We start from the raw sequence: 7,279 nt of genomic DNA on the forward strand, positions 1-7,279 counted from the left end.
TGTATGTGGTATTTCTACATACATATTCTTCTCCAGCACCATGTATGCCTATATGTCACCATGCTGATACCGGTTGGAGATCTAAACCTCTGAACCTGTAAACAAGCCCCAATTAAATGCTTTCTTTATAAGAGTTACTGTAGTCATAGTGTCTCTTCACAATAATAGAATACTGACTTGCCTTAGTTGGTACCAGGAGTGGGATGTTGCTGTGACCGGCCTGACAATGCTGCTTGTTGGCGAATGTGATTTCGGAACTTTGAATTAGGAAAAAATTAAGCCCTTTAAGTAAGGCTGAAGGGGCCATACTCATGAGAGCAGAGAAGACAGATGCTGAAAGCAATGCAGATTATGATGGGTTTACTCCAGCGTTTTCAGAGTGGAATACTAATAAGTGGCCTGGATATTTTGATGTTTTGGCAAAAGATATGGCCAAAAGAACTTTTTCCCTCGCCCAAAAACTTCTGCCTGAAGTTAGAGAAGTTTGGATTAATGGTATTGTCGGAAGACATTTCAAGACAGCCCAGTAGTGACTCTGTCATGTGGTTATTAGCAGCCACCCTTATGCGGATCTATAATGAAAAGGAGAAGGCTGAGCAAGGAAAACCACAAAATGTACAGTGTGAAGAGAAAAGGGGCATCAGGAAGTATAATGGAGCTAAGCCCTGTGGTCAAGGAGATAAAAAGTATAAAGAAAAGCCTGGTGCTAAATGGTATAAAGAGAGTGCCGACCTCAGGGCGACACCCTACTCAGCTAAGCTTTCAACCTGTGCAAGAGAATTAAAGGAAGGGTTGAGTAGTGAAGAGAACCATCAAAACCAGAAAGCTGGTACACATGCAATTGCACAAAGGGGCCATGTTCCAGCCCCAGCAAGCAGCAGCATCTTCAGCCTCATGACTCTGGCTTTAGAGTCAAGGGTACAAGACAGGGGTTGTGGAATCTCCCTCCACAGCTAAGGAAAGGCCCTGAGGCCGGGCATGTGTCAGGGGTGTCCCTGCATGGAGGCCCAGAGAGGCCACTGCATGAAGTCGTGAAGGTAAAACCTGGATTTCACTGGAGACCCCAACATGTTGGAAATGTCATGGGACACCTGCTGAGGAGAGCTGTTAACAGGGAGTGGAATGGCTCGAGAAAAATAATTGTGTTGCAGTCGACAAGATGAAAGGAGTTGGAGATCTAAAGATTACTTTGACATCAGACATGGAGATTCAGAGCGTGGAGTTTGCCCAGCTGGTTTTCAATCTTGCTTTGGTCCAGTGTTTCCTCACTATGCTCCCTTTTGGAGTGGTAATGTATACCCTGTGCCATTATATGTTGGAAGTACGTGATCTGAATTCTTATTTTGATTTTACAGGGGATCACAGTTAAGAAACTGGCATGAGTTTCAGAAAAGCCTTTCAACTTTGGACTTTTAAACAGTGTTGAGACTTAAAGACTATGGGAACTTTTGAAGTTAAACTGAATGCACTTTTGCATTATGATACGACTATAAGCTTATGCTGGCCAGGAAGTAAAATGTGGTGGTTTAAAAAGGAATGGCCCCCATTGGTTCATAGATTTGAATTCTTAAGAAGTGACACTCTTTGAAAAGACTAGGAAATGTGACCCTCTTGGATGACATGTCTCTGGGGGGTGGGTTCTGGGGTTTCAAAATGTCAAGCCAGGCCTAGGGTCTCTCTCTTCCTGCTGTCTTCAGATCCAGATGTAGAACTCTCATCTCTCCTCCAGCACCATGTCTGCCTGGATGCTGCCATGCTTCCCACCATGATGATTCTGGACTGAACTTCTGAAACTGTAAGCCAGCCCCAGTTAAATGCCTTTCTTTATAAGAGTTGGTGTGGTCACCATGTCTCTTCACAGTAGCGGACAGTGACTGCAGCCTGTCTTGTTGACAAGGCTGACAGGGCTCTCTTCGGTCCTTGTTACCTACAAAACAGCCACTCTTACTGCTTTCCCTCCTGGGAGCATCTACAGACAATTACGATTTCGAACTGTTTCACTTTCATTGAAGAGACTGTGAGAAATGCTTTGAAATATAGTCTTCTAGTGCTTAAAGAGCATATCCTTCGGGCAGTGGTCTAGACCTCTAATCCCAGCCTAAAGAGGCCGGGACAGAGGCCTGACTGGGCTATGCAGAAAGACTTGTCTCAACAAATTAGAAATGAAAAACATTGGATTAAGAATGTCTGGAATGCTTAGGGAAAAAACTAGAATTCAATATAAGAATTAATAAAATGAGTTTAAGTTGACTTTTTAATTAACCATTGGTTTTTCATTAATTAACTTTTTTTTAGATTTATTTACTCCGTGTCTATGAGTGTTTGCTCACATGTATGTCTGTGCACAACGTCTGATTCCTGCTGAGACCGGAAGAGAGCACCAGATCCCATGAAAGTGGAGTTATAGTTGGTTATGAGTTGCCATGTGGGTCCTGGGAATTGAACTCAGGTTCTCTGCACAAACAACCAATTGCTCCTAACTTCTGGGCTCTCTCTCCAACCTCTTGAGTCATCGTCGTCATCACTGTCATCATCGTCATCATCATCATCGAGACACCTGAGGTTTAATGGTAGAATAACTTCTTAGAATTTCCCAGCTCTGTTGTCAGAACTGCAAAAGAAAAACAAAACAAAATAAAAATAAAACAAATGAACAAAGACCCACTGATTCTCAACATTGTATTTAAAAAAATCACTAATTGTATCCTCTTGTTTTCCAGGTTTAAAGACACACACACACACACACACACACACACACACACACACACACACACACAGTGTCATACTCAACAGACCATCCTCAAGCCTCAGCCTCCCAAGTGCTTTGAGTACTAGTGTGAGGTACCACAGCAGCCTTGATCAGCGAGAGATACAGTCTTCTACCACCTTTAGCAGCCTGAGGGTCTCCTCAGAGATCTCAGACTCTGGGGCTCTGGAGCCAGCATGAAACAGACATTTATTAGGAAAAAACGTTTAAAGCAGATAGAGCCACTGTGGGCTTTAGAAAGAGAGGCACTCAGAGAAAGGATAAGTCATGCCCAAGGGTAGATGTGTCAAAATTCATGACTTTTGTGAATTCTGAAATATCCTTCTGTGCTGGATCATTTTATTACATACCTTGGGCTGGCTTTGAACTCGCTACGTAGCCCAAGCTGGCCTCAAACTCAAAGCAATCGTCCTGCCTCAGCCTCCCAAGTACTGAGACTACAGACATGTTTGCCTTATTCCGATTTACATTTTTCTCTCCCCTGTGACCATCTTGACATCTATTCCGATACTTTCTTATATTCTATTTCCGGCATGTGAAGTGTCAGGCTCACGATAAATTCCTCTACCTCCAGTTCAGTTTACACAACAAAGCAAGCTTTGGTGGCTGCCCTCCAGGCTCACAGGAGCACTGGATGAGAGAACCAGAAGTGAGAAGCACAGAGGGACACCAGGAGATAATGACGACCTAATCAGAAGGAAGAAACACAAAACCTAAAGGAAAAAACCCTCAAGCTGAACGTGCTAACACGGGAAGCTGGAGAACCGGGAGCCAGCCTGGGTTATGGATCAAGCCTTGTCGCAAAAATAACGGGGCTGGGGATTTAGCTCAGTGGTAGAGCGCTTGCCTAGCAAGCGCAAGGCCCTGGGTTCGGTCCCCAGCTCCGAAAAATAGAAAAGAAAAGGAAAAAAAAAAAAAAGGTGTGCTAGGTCTGAGCCACACCGCAACTAGAAAACAGGCTTTTCCAGTTCACAGTCTCGGGGTTCACAGTTTGATCAAACATCCTGCAACAGGCTTTGGTATAGATCCGTTACGCTCTGGCATTATGTTCTACTGAACCACGTACGCGAGGCTTGGGTCTGGAAACCTGACTGGGTATGGAGGGAATGCAGAAAGGACAGGCACACAGAACCGCTGGGTCAGGTGGGTCGTGCACACTGATGGAGTGGCATGAACTACTGCAGTACCCTGGAACCACAACAGGTTTGCTATACACAGCACGGGGGAGGGGGGTGGAGAGCAGCAGTCTCTGCTACCTTGGAGGGGGAAGCCGCGGTGGCTAGTTTTTTGCTCGCACTGGGAATTGTGGATAAACCCCTGGAGTTGGATCAGAGAAAGGAAGGAAGGCTTTACCACGCTGAGCGTAATCCATATTGGGAAGGCTTTGCCAACTTCACACAGGTCTGAGGCACTGGTACCTGCCACAGCCACACTCGTGTCAGACACACACTTCCACTCCCCACAAGGTCCTTCCATGCCTGCCTCAACATAGGACACAGCTGGGGAAATGGCTCGCCAAGAATGCCCCCGGATTCTTGAAGGTTCTCCCGGGTATAGAACATAATCCTTCACGTAACTGCTCAGCCTGGCAGTGTGGTAAAGCTGGTGCCCTGGAACAGACAGAGATTCAGTTCTCATAGCAACTGAACAAGGAGAGCTGGGAGGATGGTGCTGAGCTGGGAGTCTGTGATCCTGCTTGCCTGGGGTCTGAAGATTCCCAGCAGAGGTCGGAGAGACTCGGGAGTGAGCTGTCTCCCAGAAGCGTTACGAGAGCCAGGTCCTTCAGAGCTGATTCATTGAGTGAGCTAGACCTCAGCAAAGGTGTAACAAACGACCGGGTAGCTTATGCACCTTCCTGAAGGGAAGATCTCCGTATAAAGCTCCCAGAGACTGCCTGGCTTCCGTAAGGAACGCGCACACAGGACTGCCACTTACTTTGGTATTGGAAATATATATGCTCAGAGTCATCCTAGCAAAGGGAACGTTTGTGAAGGTTACCCATCTTGCCCAAGTAAGGAACAAATATCTACATTATACCCTGACACCAAAAACTATTTTCGACCAGTGCCTTGCTGCCTGGGTGTAGAACCCAGAGAACCTTTGGACTCTGGTAAGGATTTTGACAAAATCTGAGGCTGGATGGCTCATATTCACCTAGTGCCTGGGCCTGGAATTCTGCAATGTCTGTGACTGACTGTAGCCTCTGGGAGCACCTATGGGGCCAAGTTCTGCCTGCCCCTTGTCTCCATGTTCCAGAGGTTCTGACGCACCCCAGCAAGACAGGCATTGCTATCTCCACCTCCTAGACAGGTAGCACATTAACTCTGAATGATTTCTAACCTTCTACTTGCTTTCTTGTTTGACCCACAATGTACATAAACTGTTCCTCAGTTTCTAGGTACTTGGGATCGAAGAGAATTTTCTCCGATCTCTAACTTAACCCTGCTTCAGTCAGAGGACACAGGTTGGCTTGTGTCCTGGCTGGCTTTCTGTTGCCCTGGCAAACAGCCTGTCTAAATCAGCCCAGGGAGGGAAGAGTTTATTCCACTCACATATTCGAACCACAGTCTATCACTGAGGGAAGTGAAGGCAGGGGCTCGGGGCTGAACGGAAGTGGGGATCATGGAAGGGTGCTGCTTACTGGCTTGCTCACCCTGCTCTCACAGACTGCCCAACATTACCAGCCCAGAGGTGCAGTGTCACAGCTGCAAAGGCCCTTTCCATATCACTTATTCAGGAGGAAAACGTCTCCCAGGTTTATCTACAGGCTAATTAGACGGAGGCATTCCTCTCTTGAAGCCTCCTCTTCACAGATGACCCTAGCTTGTGTCAAATTGATAAAAATTAACCTTCACAACTTGCTTTCCTGTACATCTGTCATTTTTCCTCTGCGATAACGGCTAACCTCTGACTCCCGGATATCCTCCTGCCTCAGCCTCTTGAAATGACACCTAACTCTTGGACCACCGTACCCAACCCTTTAAAATGTTTGAGCCTGGGTGAGCGTGTTCATTATTTTCCCGTTGCTGGGATAAAACACCACAACCAAGGCAACCCAGAGAAGAGGAAAGTTGTCTGGGCTTACAGTTTGAGGTGGCCCATCACGGCGTGGGAGGCACAGCACTGGAGAGATCGCATCTCCGACCGCAAACCGGAAGCAGAGAGCAGACCGGAAGTGAGACTAGGTCACGCCCTCTAAACATTCCATAGCTTCTCCTAAGGGTTCCCTGGCTTCTACCAAAGAACAGGCCAAGGTGGTGACCAAGAGTTCAAATGCCTGAACCTCTGGGGGTCGTTTCTTATTCAAACCTCCACAGCTGCAGGCGTAACTCAGTTGATGGAGTGATTGCCTCGCGTGCCTGAAGCCTTGCGTGCGATCCCAGCTCTGTGTAGACTGGAAACAACAAAACAAAACAAAAAAAAAAAAACCTTTAAAACTATGGAAACTTGTTTTATGGTGCAGAAGATTGCTAGAAATAATGTTCACCTACTGGGAGAAAACGCAAGCCTTATTATGCTAATGGGAGGCCTCAGGTCTGGGAAAGATTTGTTTCTCACTGTGAACCCAGGCACTGGAGTTTGGATTGTACACAGCAGCCCGATGGGTTCAGTAAATGCGGGTTCCCTCCCGAGAGAACCGGCTGCCTTTCTCAGTGGTCTTCACACAAAGTGGCAAAGATCCTAATTAGAAACTGAAATTTCCGGTCTTCAGGTATCTTCAAAAAACAGTGGCCATATGTTTGGACCCATATATATATACACATACACACACACACACATATTTTAGTGTGAAAACATGAGTGGAGATTTTAAATCTCCGGATTGATTGCCTTTGGAGGGCTACTTTGTTTCCCATTTCAGAATTGAATATTCATAGTTTATTTACACGTAAATGTGTTTCGAAGGAAAATGTAATCCATTTTGCTCAACGTCACTGACGATTTAGACCAAGTGTAGTGTCGCATGCCCTCAGCACTTGGGAGTCAGAGGGTGAAAGAACACTGCAAGTTCAAGGTCAGCCTGGGCTACACGGGGAGCTTCGCAGCTACACAGCAAGACACTGTCTCAGAAACAACACCAGAAATCAAGAAAAAACAGCGAATGCCCATCTAGTGTGTCGAAGTTGAGCCTAACTGCAATCAGCCCCAAGGTTCAACGCATGAACAACCTGGAGCGAAATGTGTTTAGAATCATTAGTTATGACACAGATGCATTGCTGGCCCAGAATTATTTTTTTTTTATGATGCTCAGAATCAAACCAGGGGCCTCGAACTTGCTAAGCATAGGTTCTCACTGAACCGAGAGCTCAGTGGTTGGCTAGACTCACTAGCCCGCAAGCCCCAGGGCTTCTCCTATCTCTCCCTCCAAGTGTTGGGTTGCAGACATACGCCATGCCTGGCTCGTGTTGATGCTAAGGAGGAGTCCTTACCCAGTAAGCAGCCATCTCCACAGCCCAAGAACGCATAGTTTCAAAGATGTGTTTTATTTTTAATTGTGTATATGTCTGTGTCC

General features: G+C 46.3%; 1 long non-coding RNA gene across 1 annotated transcript; it reads right to left on the reverse strand.

Annotated features, from left to right (window-relative positions):
* Positions 1 to 2,236: 2,236 nt before the first annotated feature.
* On the reverse strand, positions 2,237 to 6,161 carry LOC102553796 (uncharacterized). Its single transcript, XR_359757.2, has 2 exons — positions 5,853 to 6,161; positions 2,237 to 2,611 (listed from the first exon to the last, which is right to left on the reverse strand). It is a non-coding gene; the product is annotated as an uncharacterized LOC102553796 (long non-coding RNA).
* Positions 6,162 to 7,279: the final 1,118 nt, after the last annotated feature.

This window comes from Rattus norvegicus, chromosome 14 (genome assembly GCF_036323735.1).
Source record: "Rattus norvegicus strain BN/NHsdMcwi chromosome 14, GRCr8, whole genome shotgun sequence".
Lineage (NCBI taxonomy): Eukaryota > Metazoa > Chordata > Mammalia > Rodentia > Muridae > Rattus > Rattus norvegicus.